The sequence below is a fragment of the Camelus bactrianus genome, chromosome 30 (assembly GCF_048773025.1).
Source record: "Camelus bactrianus isolate YW-2024 breed Bactrian camel chromosome 30, ASM4877302v1, whole genome shotgun sequence".
NCBI classification, from domain to species: Eukaryota; Metazoa; Chordata; class Mammalia; order Artiodactyla; family Camelidae; genus Camelus; species Camelus bactrianus.
Genome location: NC_133568.1, coordinates 11,806,533 through 11,826,914, shown reverse-complemented (window position 1 = coordinate 11,826,914; position 20,382 = coordinate 11,806,533). Strand labels below are relative to the sequence as shown.

At 46.0% G+C, this 20,382-nt stretch overlaps 1 protein-coding gene and 1 long non-coding RNA gene across 6 annotated transcripts in view; one reads left to right on the top strand and one right to left on the bottom strand.

Moving 5' to 3' along the window:
* Window positions 1-16,110, top strand: part of LOC105073949 (uncharacterized) — a 39,456-nt gene extending 23,346 nt beyond the window's left edge. For 2 of the 4 annotated variants that reach the window (XR_012503270.1, XR_012503268.1), the window contains exons 3-6: window positions 2,738-2,955; window positions 3,998-4,060; window positions 4,565-4,684; window positions 12,592-16,110. This is a non-coding gene — a long non-coding RNA (uncharacterized LOC105073949). The remainder of the gene's footprint in view (window positions 1-2,737; window positions 2,956-3,997; window positions 4,061-4,564; window positions 4,685-12,591) is intronic. The other 2 variants (XR_012503271.1, XR_012503269.1) reach the window with 2 other exon arrangements.
* MAPK4 (mitogen-activated protein kinase 4) overlaps window positions 1-20,382 on the bottom strand; it is a 148,475-nt gene that overhangs the window by 16,741 nt on the left and 111,352 nt on the right. The window lies entirely within an intron of this gene.

The following is a 20,382-nucleotide window of genomic DNA, read 5'->3' as shown; positions in this document are numbered from 1 at the left end:
GCAGGGGGTTAACAGGCTCCGAAGGCCTGGGGAAGGTCCCCAGGCATCACACTTCCTTGGAAGCAGGTAGGAATGCACACATGTACTCCTTGTACTCCTGTCTGATCTGGAAGAAACTGGGTCAAGGGAAAAAGAAATCAGGCTATGGACAAGTAAAAAGTTTCCACGTTATGAGGTCAGCGGGGGCTGCTGCACGGATGCTGATTTTTGTGGAGGGTGCAGGTTTCCAGCGGATCTCCCAGGGGGCGTGCTGGGGAAATCAAAAGCACGTCACACGAGGAATGGGAAAGACTGGGCACTTTGGGCCTGGAGAGCATTGCGGGGACCACGAGAGCTGCCTTTGGACACGGGCAAGGCTGGCCTATGGAAGAGGGGTTAAGCTTGTTCTCTGAGGCTCTGGGGACAGATGTGAGCCAAAGTGTGAGGCAGAAGTGCAGGCAATATGATAATAACAGCTCACATTTACCGAGATCCTCAAACTGCTCTAATGCTTCGTATGGATTAAGTCATTGCATCCTTGCAACAACCCCATCAGGTAGGGACTCTCATTACAGTCATTTGATGGGATGCATCTGAGGCACAGAGAGGGTAAGCAACCTATCTGTAGTCACACAGGCTTGGTCACACAGGTTGTAAGCAGCACAGCTGGGATTCAACCCCAGGTTGTGCGAATGTAGCACCTTTGATCTGAATATGCAGCTCTACTGCCTTTCACATTTAAGACAGCCCTCTAAAGCCACTGCGCTGTCCAAAGGGGCTGGGCTCCTAGACAGGCCGAGGCAGGCAAGCACAGAACGGACAAGCTCATGGGAAGATGTGCCAACACCACCCTCCAGAGCACAGCTCCACAGAATTTGGTGTGTGCTTGACTTCTTGGGGACCTGGGCTGAATACATGCAGATTCCATTTCATCAGGCAAACAAGGCGATGCCGATGCTGCAGGTCAGGGAACCGCCCTCGGACCAGCAAGGCCCTGGGTGATCGTTAACATCCTGTCCTGCCCGAGGGATTTATGACTTGCCTTGCTCACAGGCCAGACAGATTTCTCTAACTGAACAGCAGACTGACCTGTAATAGGGGTTAATTCTTTGTGTTACAGACACTCATCAAAAGATCATTTAGAAAAACACCACCCTCCCAGAGGCACAGTTTAAGCAGAAGTACAGGGCCTCCCTCTCCCTCGTCTCTTTCCTCTGGAGGTATAATTCTTATTTGTGCCAATATCCATGTCAGGCATGTTAGAAGGCTTTTGGAAAAGAAATAACACCACAGCAGAATAGCCTTTCTCATTGCTGACTTCAAACTCATTCTGTTAAACTCATTTCCATGAAAATATGCAGCAGGGAATCTCTCAGGCTGAGGGAAGGAACACAGTCTTAAAAGCCCAGTGTGCAACACAGGCGTTCGTGAGCTATCTGGGCATTCTGTTTATGCAGCTAAAATACACATAGTGATGAAACAGTATGGTTACATCAGTGGCACTGAGTTTTCATTAATTTCTAAGATGTCTTAAATGCTGATCTGCTGCCCTCCTTTCTCAGGGCTGCCCCTTCCCCACTCCATGCTCTAGGGGGTGGGGAATGGGGGGGGATCCTGTCCAGTGAAATTCATCTCTTCCCTGGTTTCCATGGAAATCAACCAAAAGCTCAGTTAAGCTCCTCTAGGCCTACAGCTCCCATGTGGTCCATTCCCTTTATTTTTTTATTATGATAGAATTGCTTTTAAAAAAACTTATTTTTTAATTTACTTTTTTAATTGAAGTATATCTGATTTACAGTGTTGTGCTAGTTTCTGGTGTACAGCATAGTGACTCAGTGATACATATATATTCTTTTTCCATTACAGGTTATTACACAATACTGAATATAGCTCCCTGTGCTATACAGCAGGACCATGTTGTTTATCTTAAAAAATAACTTATTTTTAATTGCGGGAAAATGCACATAACATAAAACTTACCACCTTAATTGTTTTTAAGTACAGTTTGGTGGTGTTAAGTCCATTCACATTGTTGTGCAACCATCCCCACCGTTCGCAGAACTGAATCCGTACCCGTTAAAACAACAGCTCCTCATACTCCTTCCCCCAAAGCCCCTGCGACCACAGTTCTGCTTTTGGTCCCTCTGAATTGGACTCTTTGCGTAAGTGGAACAGGTAGTACTGTCCTTCTGTGACGGGCTTATTTCACTCAGCACCATGTTCTTCTTTTAAACAGCAGGAAATAGGGGGCAATGGAGTTGGGCTTCTTTCTAAAAAGCACTTCCTTCAAATGTGGCTATCCTCTAATTCAGCGAGAGCTCACCACCACAGATGAAAGCTTTGGACATTATCCTCCTGGGGTTCAAATCATCAACTCTGAATTCTACTATAGTTCAAAGACATGACAAAATGTTTAGTTTGTTCGGAGATGTGCCAGGATCATTGGCTCCACTGCCATCCATCATCCTCACCAGGGCTGGGCTGGTTAGATAGCTGGGTGGGGGGAAGGCTTGGCTCAGCTGCCTTGGCCCCTCCGTTTTCCAGTCGGCTTATGCTGCTGGTCTGGAAGCTTCCCTCTGTGGGGCACTAGCGTCCTGGGATTCTGCATCACAGCCGCTAGCACTCTCTCTAAGTGAGGGGCCCTGCTGGGCCAAGGCGATTAATTTTTAATCGGCCGGTCTGTGAGCAAATGACTCCTTTTAGGAAGATGCATTAACCGCCAGGCCATAATTAGAGATCTGTCTCGCTGATTTTCAAGGGGAAATCTGGCAGCACCCTGGAACAGCAGCTCTCAAACCTGACACATGTTAGAGGCACCTGGGGAACTTAAAATCCCAAGGCTCAGGCCACCCACCAAGCAGATTGCATCAGATTCTTCTCCAGGGGACGACCCAGGCAGGCATCAGTCATTTGAAAACTCCCCAGGTGACCCCAGTGCGGCGTCCTAGGGATGCTCGGCTCATCGCCTTCGGAAAGGTAAGCAGTATTTTCACAGTCCCCCAGTTAGTGCAGGCTTCTATTTCTGGCTCTGCTCAAATGAGAGGAATCCTTGAGTAGCCACAGCGGTCTTCTCCAGACGGCTGACCCACGGGAGGTAAACATTTACTGGACAATAACCAATAATCACAACAGCTGCCATTTATAGAGAACTTAGGATACCCTCGGCACTGGACCAGGTGCTGCCGTATTATCAGTGCATTTAATTATCAAAATGACTCTATGAAAAAAGTATAGAGAGGTGGGTCACCAACCAAGGCCCAGCTGGCAGTGCCGAGATTCCATCCCTGCAGGGAACAAAACCAAGACCCTGTAATCACGGAGCGTACATTTTTGGTAGGAAAAACAGCTGAACAAACAGATGTATAAGATGTCTGGTGGAGAGAGTGCTAGGAATAAAAAATAAAGCAAGATAAGGAGATAGAGTGATGGGCTGCGTGGGTGGTCCAGGCCTTTCCGACAAGGGGACATGCAGGCAGAGATCCGACTGAATCACAGGACTGGCCTTGTGGGGGAAAACGATCAGAGAACCTGATCTCTGAGTTGCAAGGCTTCCCTTTCTGTCCCCTACTCCTGTCCCCAAATCAGGGCACCTCTCTCATCTTCCCCTTCCAGCAAACCCTCCTCTCATTAACTCCCAGGTGTAAATAACTGAGATCCAGTTAGAAGGGGAGGAACTAACATTCGTTAAGCATCCATTATGTGTAAAGGATTTTGCCAGCTTTTGCTCAGCTGACCTCCTGACAATCCTGTAAGATAGGTATTCATTTTATCATTTTATATCTGGGGAAATTCTTGTAGGCCCCTTCTCTCTGTCTGGCTTAGCTGGTAAGCCTTTGTGTTCCTGGACCCCTTCATCTCCAGATTCACAATTCCATAGGAGGGGGTGCCCTGAAGGCAGGGACCAGCTGTTTTATTTCTATCTGCCATGCAGGGTAGGTACCCGCTTTAAATGCGGTAAATGAACTGGATAAAAATTTAAGCCAAAGGAATGACTGGTACGCCTGTGGTGGAATTTCAGACACTGACTACCCGTCAAGAGGAGACTGAAGTTTGCTGGCCCTGTTTGAATCGCAAAACAAAGGTAGCCGCCACGGTCAAGTCCAGCCTTCTGAAACCTGGGGGGGTCCATCAGGTGTCGGGCGTGGCTGCAGATTTCTGTTTGACACCACCTTGATGCTGCGTGTGGTAGCCGGGCCCTTGGGGCTGCTCATTTTGCCCAGGGCCAACCTAGAGGTCAGACTTAGGGCTTCAGTGCATTCCTTCTAATTCAGTTTCACAAAGAGAATATTCATCCCCAAGCACCACCAAGTAATGTGTATAATATTTTCCAGGTGCTGACCATGTGCTAGGTGCCACCTGAGCTCTGAGTTCTTTCAATTATCAGTCTCACAAGGTGGACCCTGTTACTGCCCCTGCCGGGAGTGACTGGGGAAGCTGAAGCAGGCCAATGACAGTACCAAGGTCACCAAGTCCCTCAGCAGACAGTTCAGCCCCAAAGTTTCCCTCCTGCTGCCAGCCACCCCATTTCTGCTCACACACCATCCCCTCACCAGAGGATTAAATTTCTCTCCTGTCCGGCTTGCAGAGAGCCTGCCTAGAAGAATAAAAGGCACTTCGTTGGGCTATTCACTTCTCGGAAGGGACTGAGGTATAAACCGCCACCTTTATTGAAGATAACTAAGATGGAATCCACAGACTAAGAAAAGTAAGAGACCCTTCATTGTCTTGCTTGTTTCCATCCAGGATCAGGTGGAACTTGGAAGGACAGATTTTAGAGCCCTCAGGTGGCTTCATTACACAAATGGCTGTGGGAGGGGACTGGCATTGGGCTGGAGAAAGCTTACCGAGAGGTGTCAGAGTCCCTCTCTCACAGGGTCCCAAGAAGGGCAGGAGTCTAGGAAAGGAGGCAGTGGTCATTCAGGGCTCTGGCTGCAGGAAGGCCCCTGACCAGGGTGCAGCCTCTATGTAGGAAGGAAGTAGCTGCAGGCAGAACTTGGTAGAAGGAGCCTGAAAAGCCCTGATGATGCTGAATTTGACTACCTGCCTGTCCTGGTGAAAGGCTTACCCACAGTCACTGCTTTTAGTTAAGGCGGTGTTTCCTGAAACAGTCCCACATCCCAGAGATGCTAATGGAGAGGTGAGGTGTGTGGACAAACACCCCTGGGACAGGTTGGTAGCAACCAACAGGTTTATTTACAGAGTCTCAGGGATTAAGGATGTAGCACCTGCCACATCTCTTTGTCCACATAACCATTTTTTTTTCGAGGTGCATCTTGGGGACCAATCTTGCTCAGGATACGCTCTGGGAAATGCTAGGTAAAGTCCTTGTTAACACATTTACCTGGGAGAGGAAACATACTAACCTGTTTGCCCATTGTCTTTTTTAATTTTTAAAATTTTTATTGAAGTATTGTTGATTTACAACGTTGTGTTAGTTTCTGGTGTACAGCACAGTGATTCAGTTATAAATATATATATATATATTCTAATTCTTTTTCATTACAGGTTATTACAGGAAATTGAATATAGTTCCCTGTGCTATGCAGTAGGACCTTGTTGTTTATCTATTTTATATATAGTAGTTTGTTATCTGCTAATCCCAAACTCCCAATTTATCCCTCCCCTACCCATTCCCCCTTTGGTGACCATAAGTTTGTTTTCTATGTCTGTCAGTCTGTTTCTGTTTTGTAAACAAGTTCATTTTTGTCATTTTTTTTAGATACCACATATAAGTGATATCATATGGTATTTGTCTTTCTCTGTCTGACTTACTTCACTTAGTATAATAATCTCTCATTTCATCCATGTTCCCGCACATGGTATAATTTCATTCTTTTTTATGGCTGAGTAGTATTCCATTGTGTGTGTGTGTGTGTGTGTGTGTGTGTGTGTGTGTGTGTGTGTATACACATATATACACACACACCACATCTTCTTTATCCAGTCATCTGTCATTGGACATTTAAGTTGCTTCCATGTCTGGTCTATTGTATATAGTGCTGCTATGAACATTGGGGTGCATGTATCTTTTCAAATTAGAGTTCCCTCTGGATATATGCCCAGGAGTGGGATTGCTGGATCATATGGTAAGTATTTTTAGTTTTTTAAGGAATCTCCATACTGTTTTCCATAGTAGCTGCACCAAACTACATTCTCACCCATAGTGTAAGAGGGTTCCCTTTTCTCCACAGCCTCTCCAGCATTTATTGTTTGTGGACTTTTGAATGATGGCCATTCTGACTGGTGTGAGGTGAAACCTCATTGTAGTTTTGATTTGCATTTCTCTGATAATTAGCGATATTGAGCATTTTTTCATGTGCCTATTGGCGATTTGTATGTCTTCATTGGAGAATTGCTTGTTTAGGTCTTCTGCCTATTTTTGGATTGGGTTTTTTGTTGTTGTTGTTGTTATTAGGTTGTACGAGCTGTTTGCATATTCTGGAAATCAAGCGCTTGTCAGTTGCATCATTTGCAAATATTTTTTCCCATTCTGTAGGTTGTCTTTTTGTTTTGCTTATAGTTTCCTTTGCTATGCAAAAGCTTATAAGTTTAATGAGGTCCCATTTGTTTATTTGCTTTTATTTCTATTGCCCGGGTAGACTGCCCTAGATGAACATTGCTAAGATTTATGTCAGAGAATGTTTTGCCTATGTTTTCTTCTAGGAGGTTTATAGTGTCTTTTTTGTCTCATGTTTAAATCTTTAAGCCATTTTGAGTTTATTTTTTGCGTATGGTATAAGGGAGTGTTCTAACTTCATTGATTTACAAGCAGCTTTCCCAGCACCACTTGTCCAGCATTTATCGTCTGTGACTTTTGAATGATGGCCATTCTGACCAGTGTGAGGTGATTCCTCGCTGTAGTTTGGTCCATTGTCCTCTATTCCATCAGCAAAGATTGCTGTCATTATGGCTCCTGCTGAAATGCACTCTGGATGCATGGAAACTCACTCTGCCTCCCCCACTAGTCTCTGGGCCTCTGAGGACAGGGGCCATTGGATTTGCTGTGCCTTCTGGGGTCTGCAGGCAGAAGAGGCTGAAGGCAGGGTGACTGCACATTACAAAAGCCATGTGGGGACTGCAGGCTGCTGGGTGAGTAGCACTGAGGCCACTGCTCCCTAGGGCACGGAAGAAGCACAGGCTGCGTGGATGGAGAGGAGGGCGGCAAACCAGCCCATCTCCGACGTTGCTTCTGTCTGGGTCGGAGCCCAGGCTCAGTAGCCCTGCCCACCCTGACCTCGAGAAGGGCCTTCTCTCCTTGGTGACCAGGTAGCCACCCTGGATCACATCATCAACCAGAACTCATATCCTCTCTTTGCAGAAACATGTCTCTTCCTAGAAAAACTGCAGGTCCCTGGCGTGTCCCACTTTTGAAGTGCCCCACTGTTGAGAGGCTGCTGGGGTCACCTGCTCCAGAGAACGCTGGTCCCATTTCAGACAGATATTTTGACAGGCATTTATGAAGTGTTTCTGGTGGGCCTGGCCCCATGTGTGGCATTCTGAGTCAGGGGACTGTCCTCAGGGAGCTTACAACCCAATTCTGGGCAGTGAGTGTGCTGGTTTTACTGCAAAGATAATCATTAAACCAGCACCAAGTCAACACTGGGCGAGTGAGGGAAGATGGGGCAGTCACCATGTGGAGGCTGAAGCAGAAAGGGGGCCTGAGAGAATCCAGGCTGGGGAGGGGGGTGTTCCTTAAAAATAGGAAATTATGAGCATAAAATTAGGTATGAAAATAAGTATTTTTGAATCAGAAAATGGCAGCACATTAAAAATTATAAAAAGCTGGCAAATGCCACAAACATGACAATACTCATAAAAATAACATTTTTACTAATTAGCTGCTTGGCAAACTGTGGGTAGCCAACACGTGAAGGGACTGCATAATCTCTGATCATCTCTTCTCTGACAATCTTGTAATATAATTTTTTGCAGACAGAATTTAAAGCTGATTCAGTCTTTGAAAGACACTGGAAAAGATAACTCAGTCTTTCCTCTGATACGGTTGCTCCTTTCGTATGGCTGATATTTTCAAAGTTTCTTTCACCTTCTAAATGAGTTATCACTAATGTCATAAAATTTCAGGATTATTGTCAGGTTGGGGAAGAACCTTATTAGGTATTCCTCTGTATATGAGCTCTAAGATTTGGGGGAATTTCCAGTTTTCTTAAGTGGTGACTAAATTTCCATGCTTTGAAATGATGAGATTCATCAACTGTCCATGATGTCTTAGCTGTCACATTCCATGAGTCACAGGGTCGGCCCTGCTACTTGTCATAACACCGTGAGTTGACCTGGTGGGCACAGAGGGATTCCTGAAAGATATTCCTACACCAAGATGCTGGCACTGACTTAACTCTATATGGACGTAACTGCAAACTGTATCAACATATCCCACTAAATGCATTCCCTAGCCCAACCTACCCTTGATCAGAGTCTCTGAACGCCCGGTCACACCAGCACCACCAAGCACAAGGGGAAATGCAGTGGAGGGCAAGTCAGAATGCAAATAGACCACTTCCTGACAAATTGCTGCCAAAACATCTTTCTTTGCAAATATTATAAAACTACGTGACCATGCCGGACCATGTTGTTAGGGTCCCTCTCAGGGCCTTGGGGGGGGGGTTGTGCAAGTGAAAAACCCTGAGTTGAGTCATGAGCTTCACGGTAAATGTGATACCCACCAGGAGTAAAACAGCCCAAAGAAGGGGTCAGTGGCCAAGGAAGACAGAAAGATTTGGGAGAATTTCCAAGATTTTCAAGATAGGAAAGCAGGTACACATTCTAGGAACCCTCCTTGGAGTAAACCATGGCAGGGCCCGTCTTCTCATCGGCTGAGGCAAACTGTCTAGAGAGCTGGTCACCTGGTGAGTTTGTGAAGAGGCCTGAGGAGGAATTTGCATAAGGAATGATTACTGAAAGTTGAAGGATGTCTCCTTTCCTCCTCATACAAACAAGCTGGTATGATTTTTACCCACCAGAAAAGGTCTGTCTGATTTTTGGCCATCTAAAAAGTTCTCCTCGCCACCTCACTCCCTTGAATTGCTTTACTAAGGGGCCAGACCCCTTGGTTTCACTTTTAGAGGAACAACTAGAAAAGCAAATTCCTTGCTTCCTCCGAGCGAATATGCAGGGATTATATTCTGAACTCTCAGGAATGCATTGGAAAGACTTTGGAGCACTAAGGGAGGTAGGAGAACGCAAGAGCCCTGGGCGCTTAGAAGGCGGTGGGGGTCTGTGGAGGGAAAGGGCCCAGGAGGTGGCAGTGGGCACCAAAGAAAAAGTCTGCCTTCTTCATAGTTTTCCACTGCCCCACTCAGTGGGTCCTGCCCGCCCTTGGCAGATGGTTCTGCAGAAGAGTGGTGATCTTTGTTTCACTGTTTATGACAAAGCATTGCCGGTGATTTGGTTTTCAAAACTATAATAGACACAACAGTTGATGTGTGAACCTGTAGTTTATTCATTTTCATAGCTGTATAGTATTCCAGTGTCTTCAGAGAGAGAGAATTTGTGAAGAGGTACTAGGTATTCTTTTGTTAGGTTTGCTTCTAGCTATCTGCTACATAAATAAAGAATTTGGCTGGTCTTTAGTCCCAGTTCCTGGCAGGGAGCCTCTAGACCCTCTGGAATTTCCTAAGTGATAGGAGTGTCTTTGTGACTCATGGTGGACCCCTGGACAGTTGCAGGATGGGTCTTGCCCAAAAGACCATATAATTAGAGGACTAGGGGGTTGGAGATTCATTTCATTCAGGTGGTCAATGATTTAATCAATCATGCCTCAGCAGTGAAACTGCAATAAACATTCTGGACACTGGTTGAGTGATACACAGTAATCTGCTGAGAGGGTGAGCAAGAATTTGTCACGTTCAGGACCCTCCTAGACTGTGCCCTATGGGTCTCTTCTTTTGACTGTTGTGATTTGTATCCTTTATAATAACACTGTCATCTTAAGTAAAGGGCTTTCCTGAGTTCTGTGAGTCTTTCAAGTGAGGAGGTATACGAGCCCCCAGATTTGTAGCCTGAGCACTCCTAAATTTGTAGTGCATGACTGAAGTGAGGGCAGCCCTACGGGGGGACTGCCCTTAACCTGTGAAGTTTGTCCTAACTCTGGGTAAGAACCGAATTACTAGGTTACCAAGTATTCTTTGATTGCTATTATAAGTGGTACATTATTTAAAATTATGTTTTCTGCTTTCAGCCAGTGGACAGAGATGAAGTTGATTTTTGTATACTGATCTTATATTCAGCAATACTACTAAGGTCTTTTTATTAAATCTATTAATTTGCCTGTAGATTGAGGTTTTATTTAGACAACCAGATCATCTGTGAATAATAACAATTTTGCCTTATTTTGCTTGGCAAGGACTAGTGCAATGATGAACAGAAGTGGCAACCTTAGCATGTTCTTAAAAAAAAAAAGCTTTTACCATTTCATTATTAAGTATAACATTGTTGAAGATTTCTGGTTGAAACCATTTTTTAGATGAAAGAAATTCTTTTATTCCTAGTTAGTATGAGTTTTTATCCTTCACAGATACTGTACTTTCTGGAATATTTTCCCACCTTTATTCAGATGATCATGTGGCCTTTTTCCCCTCCTTTTGTTTCTCGTTAAGTCAACATAATAAATTTTCTAATGTCAAACCAACTTTACAATCCTAGGATGAATTCAATTTGGACACGATATTTTTTTTTATATATTGGGGAATTTGGTTTGTTCTGAGTTTTTGTAACTATGTTCGTAAGTGAAAGGGCTCTGTCATTTTCCTTCCCATATCACACTTGTCTGGTTTTGGTAGCAAGGTTATAATGCAGGGGAGCATTTCCTCTTTTTCTATTCTCTATGAGAATTTGATAAAAATCAGTTATTTGTTATTTAAAAGCTTGGTTGAACTTGTCTGTAAAACTCTAGGGCTTGAGGTTTTCTTTGTGAGAAGATTTTTTATTGGTTTTTTTGTTTATTGTTGTTATTGGGGGAGAGGGAATTAGGTTTATTTACTTTTTTTTTAATGCAGGTACCTGGGATTGAACCCAGGACCTCATGCATGCTAAGGAGGCAGTCTATCAATTGAGCTATACCCTCCCCTGTGGGATTTTAAACTACTGATTCAGTTTCTTTAATGGTTACTGCGTTATTGAGCTGTTCTTTCCACTTCTTTTCTGAATGCTGGGACAGGGCAATGAACAAAGCAGATAAACTGCAACCTGTACTGTCCACATGCTACTCTTGTAGGGCAGGTGTTTTTATTCCTATTTTGCAGATGAGTAAAGTAAGGCTTAGAAAATAATGCCGTGACCCAGCCAGTTAAGTGCTGAAGCTGTGAATGAGCCGGCTCTTGTTTTGAACAGCTGTGCTATGCTCCCCATCAGCAATTCTCACACTGAATCACCTGGAGGCCTTGTTAAACTCAGATCCTTGGGCTCCACCCCCAGAGAGTTTCCGACTCGGAGCCTGGAGCGGGGCCAGAGAACGTTCATGGCTAAAAAGTTCCCAGGTGATGCTGACGCTGCTGGTCTGGGGACCCCCACTTTGAGAACCGCTGCTCTGTACGCAGGACCAAGACTCAGAGTTCCTCGCTGCTGCTTTCACACCCCGCTCCCTCCCCTCCTCACCACGTCTCTCCTCTGAGTGTGCACAGGGGGCCCCACACCGGGCCGACTCCCTGCGTGTTGCCGGGACCTCACCCCACCGCTGCCAGCCAGTCACCATCTGTGTCTAAGTGTGTAATTACCCCTAATTAAACACGTTCTCACTTACACTCCACGTAAACAAGTTACGCTGGGAAAAGGGGCTGTTCCTGCACCTGACTTCTCAGGCTGTGTCACGGGCAGCACGCAGCTCACGCCAGCTGATGCTGACTGCGTCGGCGCCCGGCTGGATGACGACGAGGGTCCTTGGGTCCAGAAAAGACCCAGGACTGGAACCACACGGGTTTTCAGGGTGGGTGCTCCTCGGTCTTCCCTTTCTCCATTCCGTGTTGATGGTGACTTTAATGGTTCTTTTTGGCTTGTTGCAGTATCTTCAGACTCGTCAGCCCGATCCCTCTGGTTCTTCCTCATCGGCTCCCCTCTCCCGCCTTCTCCCTCTTCTCCCTGGGGTCCCGCTCTGCCGGGGATGAGACGTCCACCACCCCTGCTCTCATCTGGAACGGCTCCTCCCTCCTTCCCACTGACATCCTAAAAACCCCGCGAGGCTCAGGTCATGCCCCACCTCCTAGGGACGTCCTCTTTGACCCCTCCAGCTCCAAATCACCTCTAACTTAGAGGGAAAATGGGACCAGAAGGGGAGGCAGGAAAAGGAAAGGCTCCATCTGTGCCACTCATTCCACACTGGCTAGGTGCCACCTTGTCTGACTGGCTAAGATTTTAGTCATCGTTCTGTCTTTCCCGTTGGATCATCTGCTCCTGACAGGCAGGGAGCAGCAGTCATAGTCAACGCTGCTATTTATCCAGGGCTTAGCATTCAGACTGATTTCTCAGAGTGACCAGGTGAGGGAGTAGCCTAGTCTTCCTCTTATAGTGCCCAGCACAGACGTTCCACATTCTGCTGCTGGCGACTGCGGTGATAGGTTACTGACTGACATCTGGATGTAACTCTCTTTCCTCCTCTTCCAGGCAGGATGGTGTGGGTGCAGAGTGAAAAAGCGACCAGTGTCAGATCTTCCTGGTGAATCAGTGGCTACCAACATGGTGTCACCGAAGCCCGCTCTATGCAGATAATTCCTGGGGCCTGATCCTCCCACCTTCAGAATAAATTACACGGGGTAATATCCTGGGTATGCAGGAAGCCACCGTTCAAATGCAGAAAGACACCTGTCATTCATTCAACAAGTATTAAATTTTCACAGCTGGGGAGGTACACACAGACATGAGCCCGCATTAAGGAGTTTATAACAGGCTCTGCTGGGTAGAGAGGATACCACAAGGAGCAGCAGGAATGCTTGGTTAGTTGAGTCTCGTTGAGGAGTTTGCCCGTTGTCTCTCAGCAGGACTCTGGGGGAACAGGACACCAGAGGCGAGGAGGAGGGGCACGTTTGGCCCATGAGACAGGGATTATTAAGGGCACTGATAGCCCTGGGTGGGCTGGGACCCTCCGTGCATGGGTCGGGGGTGGAGAGGGGTTGGTGGAGAGTGGTGGAGAGCTCAGTGGCTCAGCCCGCCTGGGGCAGCCCTCAGAGAACCTGAACCCAGCAAGACTGGGACATCCCTGGGGGAAGTCGTTCTGGAAGACGAAGATTTCCAGAGAGCAGAAGGTCTGCCCTGTGTGTACACAGCCCCATGACTTTCTTTTGATTTTAATTGTTTTGGATAGACATATTCCCCAAATATCCAAGGCAACATTTTCAGTAGCTTCACAGTCTTCTCTTTCTCCCATGCTTTTTTTTTTTTTTCCCCAAGCAGCAGGACCTTTTTGATTTTCCCCATCCAAAGTCTTGCAAATACTGAGAACTCCTTTTTAAATCAGAGATGGGAAGTCACAGTCCTGCTCAGGGGCCTCCCCTGCATCCCTGCGCCACCCCTGGGCAGAACCCCGGGGCTCCAAGGAACACATATGAAAGCATATGTGGTGGAAACAGCACTGGACGGCCAGTCAGAAGTCCTGGAGGGAAGCCTGGCCCTCTCGCTCACCAGGCACATAAGCCGAGGCCGGCCTCTAAGCCACACTAAGTCTTAGTCTCCTCATCTATCAAATGGGGGACAATAATATGAGCCCTGCCTTTCCCTTAGGATTGTCGTGGGAACCAAATGATAATCAAATATGTGGACAGTACATGCACACTTGAAAGTGCTCCCCCCTCAAGGTCCTGTTGTCCTTCACGTTATACACATCACTGGCTGCTTAAAATACACTGTGATTTAACATCCTTTCTGCAGGGTCAAGAATTGGAACATCATGATTCTGAGCCATCACACACTGCAGCTCTCAGAAATCAAAGGGAGGCAGAAACCCCTTTCAAGAGCCTGATGCCTGTGACTCTTTGTTCTTCATGATGTCGGCCTTTCTATTTTTTCCCGTCTCCTTCCTCGTCAGACTACCGGCTGTCACTTCTCTCCACTCCAAGGGTGCCTGTCTAGTCCCTGGTTTGCTGCCTCTAATCCACCGTGGACTTGACAACTGGATAATGAAGTTTATGAGAGCTGTGTGTAAAGTGAGGGTACACAGACTCAGGTAAAATGTATAATAAACTCCGTGTCCGGGCTACGCACCATCTGTTCAGCAGCCAAGGATCCTTTTAACTTCCGTTTTGCCTGTGGCTCAGATGAACGAGACTGCAAAACAGAAACTGCTGTTCTCACTCCTGAGTTCAAAACTTGTGCTCGGCTTGGGAGCCGCCAGCCAATCCTCACGCGTGCTGTCCCACTGCAGGACCCCACAGGAGGACCCCAGATCAAAGCTGAGTTGACAAACAGGTGTCCTTGTGCCGAGTTCTCTGACCCCAGGTTCTGGCTGCCTTTGGTTCTTTGGTTTTCATTCTTGCCGCGAGCCCTGCTCTGTTCCACCAAGTAGTAAGAAGAGCTCCCATTTCTTGAGGGCTTCCCACCCCTGCCAGGCACCTTGCATTCTTGATCTCAGTTTATCCTTAACACACCTGGCTAAAATAGATGCTGTTATTTCCTTCTTACAGGTATAAAAACTGAGCTCAGAGAGGATGGATGACTTGCTCAAGGTCACACAAGTTTTAAGAAGTAGAATCAGGGCTGGAACCCTGACTGCTGCTCTTCACAGTTCCTTCTCCTGGGCTCTCAGCAGTGAATCCAAGGCCCTGCTACATCCTGGATGTCCAGAGCCTCTCCTACAAGAGGCGAGTGAGTGGTCTGCACCAGAAATCTCACACGTACCTTTTAGTCTGTGGAGAACAGGAAAGATGTCCTCCGGAGAGCAGGATTGGGGTGCATCACCAAGACTGGGGGAGGCCCTGCTCTGGATGAGAAAACCCAAGACCCAGGCTACAGGGAGAGAACAGTCAGGTGGTGTGATTTCTGGAGCAGCAGGGAGGTTGCCTGAAAAACACGAGGCCACCTGCTGGCTGATGCCTGAAAATTCCTTAACCTGGGATTCAACTTTCTCTTTCACAGTCGAGAGTAAAACTTAAAACAGAAACATCTCCCAATTCTGTGGCCATACATTAAAATTCATGCCAAAGTGTAAATGACTGATACCAGCTCCCTTTTTAAGATCCATGGAGGGTTTTGAGAGAAGGAAGAGGTACCCAGTGGTGCTCCTGTGGGCATAAGGAAGGATGGGAAAGACAATAGGGGACAGCAAACTGAGAATGGAAGCTCTAATGTGGGCAAAAGAATGCAAGAGGGGAGACTGAGAGATTACCGGATCTACCAACTCTGCAGTTTTGTCTAAAACTGGTCCTGGCTTCAGATACTCTCACTCTCTTAAAACATGGGAGACATTCTCTGCACAAAGGTGCACTGGGCCTGCTGAAAATCTTTAAGTAAAATCCAAGAATGATTTAAAAAACCTATTTTGCAAAGGAATTCTTCAGGCTTTTTTTTTTTTTTTTTCAATGCTCTGACTTGAAGATGATTGGTTTTGGAAAATTGCCTCTACTTGAATGCCACATGGGCATTTAAATGACAACGTGTCCGTAGGAGATTCCATATATAGGCAGAGTAGGCTCTTATAAATAATATGCCCTAGGGTCTATTAAGTTCAATGGCACTGCTTTTTGTAACGTTTCTCCATCAGAAAACAAAATGTTAAATTTCAACTGACCAGGAATCCTTTCTTAATAAATATTGTTAAGTCAAATTCTTGCTCCTTCTCTATGTCTTGCCCTTCCTGGACATGCTTTGCCTTCTTGCAAGACAGATTTACACTTTATTTTTTAATTGTGAAAGTGGTAGAGGTTTGTTTAAAAAATTTTCAGTCATTAAAGAAATAATCTTTTAAGTGAAAATTATTCCTTGATTCTCAAGATACCCCCAACCCCATTCTCTAAAGGGAATAGCAACTTAGCGTAATTCCCGTTCTTCCTTCCCTCTCTCCATCCATACACATAGACTTTCTTTCCAACAATGAAATAATTCTATTATGTTTTACTTTAACCTGCTTTCTTCACCTCAATTGCAGATGACTTCTTATTATGGAAAAAAAGAGCTTTTTAAATGGCTACACAGTGAGTGCACAGTCCGTTATTTACAGTCTCTGTTCAAAACTTTAAATTTTTGCTCCAGATGGCTTGTTCCCTCCGTGAGTTTGGGTGCTCTGAAATATGTCAGCCTAGGTTAACTCACTGTGTCAGGCTGTTGTTAGCAGCAGGATGCTCTTCTGGAAGGAAATGAGTGTCATTTACCTATAAACTCACACCTGGATCTGAAACAGTAGGAGTGGGAATGGGTTAGAAATGTGAAAGTCCAACCTGAACGGTATCGCTTTAGAACACGGGTACAGCTATCACTGTCCTGTTCTGCTGTCTGTTAAGAAGGGGCCCTTCGGGGAGGGTATAGCTCAGTGGTAGAGCACATGCTTAGCATGCATGAGGTCCTGGGTTCAATCCCCAGCACCTCCATTAAAAATAAATTAAATATACCTGTATTCCCCCTGCCCCACCCAAAAAAACCTACAAAAAAGGGAAGCCCTGGAGAGAAGCAAAGGCAGAGCTGCTGGCTGCATAGGTCACTGTAATGACCTTGAAACAGCCAAGGCAGGTGAAGCAGGAGAGCCAGCTTGGGAGAGCCTTCTGGGGGCTCTAACTCAGGCCTGGCCACCCTTCCTTACAGGCTGTCCCTGTCCAGGCTTTGTGGAGATGTCTAGGGAGACAGAGTCTAAGGTGGATTTGCCAGGGTTCTCAGATCCATCCTCTCTTGCCTCCTTGGTCTCACAGTTCAGAATCTGACACCTCAGTCCTGACTCTGCTCCCCACTCCTCCAATTAGCCAAAGTGGAGCCGAAAAAAGCGGTACCCCTTTCTTGGCTGGCCCTGGGCACCCGCGCCCCTAAATAACTGAGACAGACTTCAGGAAAGTCTCACTACATGTAGCAGACATGTCCCCGAAAACTTGGGCCCACGCTGGCTGGAGGAAGATCTCCATCTGCTTAAAATGCACAGGCTTAAAGGCAAGTGTGTTTGCAACATGCACTTTAGGTTAGTACTATCAGGAGCCATGTCTGAGAAGAAAATCTACTGTACAAGGAGGAAGCAGAAGGAAGCAGAATGTTACAAAGAATATCACGTAGACAAAGTTTCAGTGCTACTGAGGAGACGGTTTGGTATTCCAGCGAAATGAGGGTTAAGCACAAAAGGCTTTTTGTTTCAATCCCTGTGGCTGGAAATATCTCTGAAATGTCCCCATTCGATTTCCTGCCTTGGTGCATGGCACCCAGGGAACAGAATTCAATTTTTGATGACTGACTGACTTTCTTAGCTCCCGGGTCTTTCTGAATTTTAGTTCATTCTGGTGGCAGGCTACAGAGAGACGCGTAGAAAATGTGGAAGTCATTCGGCATTTGGTGTTCAGCCTCAGAACTGATTTGAAGTGAAAAATCCAAAGAACAATGGAATTCCTGATGAGACTTGTATTTGTTTTGTTGTCATCCATTTGCTCCACACAGCTAAAGCCAGCTTTTACTATCATCTCGGGCAAGACAGTTTTGGTGGCGATGGGGGGGGGCCTCTCCAGGTAGTGACACGAACTGATCTCTAGGCTCTTCTGTTTCATGGCCCTCCAATTCTGTGTCTGAGAACCACGCTGCTCCGGTTGGTTGAGAGTTCCTGCTAATTGCTGTTTTGCTAACTGCCGCGCGTCCCTTGCTCATCAGGAAACTCATCAAGCCTGGACACGCCGGCTCCTGCCGCAGGACTCTGTGAAGGCTGCAGACATACGTCACTGTAACAACAGAAGCCTCCAGGGGAACTGGACACGCCAAGGGCCATTATCTGGCACCGCTCAAGAAGATGATAGTCTTTAAACCTGACCGTTTCTCCCAAACACAGTCTGAGGGTGATGTGAACAGAGCGGCCTTCCTTGGGGAGGCTGAGGTGCAGGGCAGAGACCAGACGTTCAGGGGTGAAGACTGCTTTGGTCTTACACAGTCTTGCATCTAGAATTCTGGGGTCTCTGTCTTGAGATAGGTCTGAGGGGACGATGCTGGGATGGGAGTCCTTGACTGGCATGAGCATCTGTCTCGAGGCTGGTGTCCTGTGGTCACAGTGCCTCCTCATATGTGCACAGCACGTCCGTATCTCTGAGTGTGTGCTCGGTTTTGAACACAGGTCTCCCCTACAGGAGCGTGTAGGATGTAGGTGCACAATCTCTTTCTTGACAGTGAGAAGGCTGAGCCCTGCAGGGTGGGGTGATTTGCTCAAGGTCACACAGTAATGCCTGGGAGGCAGGGGGGGATCCCAGGCCCCTGACGCCAGCCCCTTGGTCTTTCTTCCCGTCTTTGAGGAGATCCCATATTGCTTTAAATTCTAATCCTGCTTCTGCACCCCCAGGAGGGAAGAAAAGCAGGTCCTGGTCACCTGGTGAGTGGGGAGTGGAATGGAGCCTAGAAATCAGATCATCTGAACCTCAGGCCAGGATTTTGTTCCCAAATGAGCAACTTCTTTATGTCTATGCACTCCTAGTGGGCTGTGGGATGCCCATTGTGAATCTCCTGAGCAGGGAGGCTCAGGAGAGGAAACAGGAAGGCGTGAAGGACTGGGGTCGGGGTGGGGAGGGAGGAGAGAGGAGAAGGGCAGGTGAGCAAAGCCAGGGCTGGTACCGCCTCCTGGGAGCCAAGTGTGCAAATGTGACAACACCTGCAGGTCACCCCACACGCTGCTCCTGGCCCTCTGGCCCCAATCCTGTCTTTATCCCTGCAGCAGCCTCTATCCTACTCAACTTCATCATCCTAGGACCTTTTGCTGATGGTCCCTAGAGCCCCCCCATAGGGGTGTTCAGTCCAGCCTGCCTTCCTCTGGACTCCTCAGGACTATATATTCTCTTTCATTATAGGTTATTACAAGCTATTAAATATAGTTCCCTGTGCTATACAGTACGACCTTGCTGTTTATCTACTTTATATACAGTAGTTTGTATCTGCTAATCCCAAACTCCCAATTCATCCCTCTCCTCCATATTTCCCCTTTGGTAATCATAAGTTTGTTTTCTATGTCTGTGAGTCTCTTTCTGCTTTTAAAATAAGTTCATTTGTCTCATTTGTTTTTGATTCCACAGATAGGGGATATGTAATATTTGCCTTTCTCTGACTTACTTCACTTAGTATGACCTCTAGGTCCATCCACATTGCTGTAAATGGCATTTATTTCATTCTTTTTTATGGTGGAGTAATAGTACTCCATTGTGTGTGTGTGTGTGTGTGTGTGTGTGTGTGTGATATATATGTATCTCCAATCATCTGTTGATGGACATTTAGGTTGCTTCCATGTCTTGGCTATTGTAATAGTGCTGCTATGAACACTGGGGTGCATGTATCTTTTTGAATTAGAGTTTTCTTTCTTTTTTTTTTTTTTGTCTATATACCCAGGAGTGAGATTGCTGGGTCATACAATAGTATTTAGGTTTTTTTGAGAAAACTCCATACTCTTTTCCAGTGACTACACCAATTTATATTCCAAACAACAGTGTAAGAGGGGTCCCTTTTCTCCACATCCTCGCCAACATTTGTCATTTGTGTTCTTTTCGATGGTAGATTTTCTCACAGGTGTGAGGTGATATCTCATGGTGGTTTTAATTTGCATTTCTCTGATTATAATGATGTTGAGCATCTTTTCGTGTGCCTGTTGGCCATTTGCATGTCTTCTCTGGATAAATGTCTATTTAGGTCTTCTGCCCATTTAAAAATTGGGTTTGTTTTTTTGATGTTGAGTTGTATGAGCTGTTGATATATTTTGGACATTAACCCTTTATTGAGCATATCATTTGCAAATATTTTCTCCCATGCAGTAGGCTGTCTTTTCATTTTGTTGATGGTTTCCTTTGCTGTGCAAAACTTTTAAGTTTAATTAGGCCTGATTTGTTTATTTTTGCTTTTATTTCTTTAGCTTTAGGAGACAGTTCCAAAAAATATTGCCACGATTTATGTCAAAGATTGTTGTGCCTGTGTTTTCTTCTAGTTTTATGGTTTCCAGACTTACATTTACATCTTTAATCTATTTTGAGTTTATTTTTGCATATGGTATTAAAGAATGTTCTAGTTTCATTCTTTTACATGTAGCTGTCCAGTTTTCCCAGCACTGGTTACGGAAGAGACAATCTTTTCTTCATTGTATATTCTTACCTCCTTTGTCATAGATTAACTGATCATAAGTATGTGGGTTTATTTCTGGGCTCTCTATTCTGTTCCATTGATCTATGTGTCTGTTTTTGTGGCAATACCAAACTGTTTTGATTACTGTAGCTTTGTAGTATAGTCTGAAGTCAGGGAGCATGATACCTCCAGCTCTGT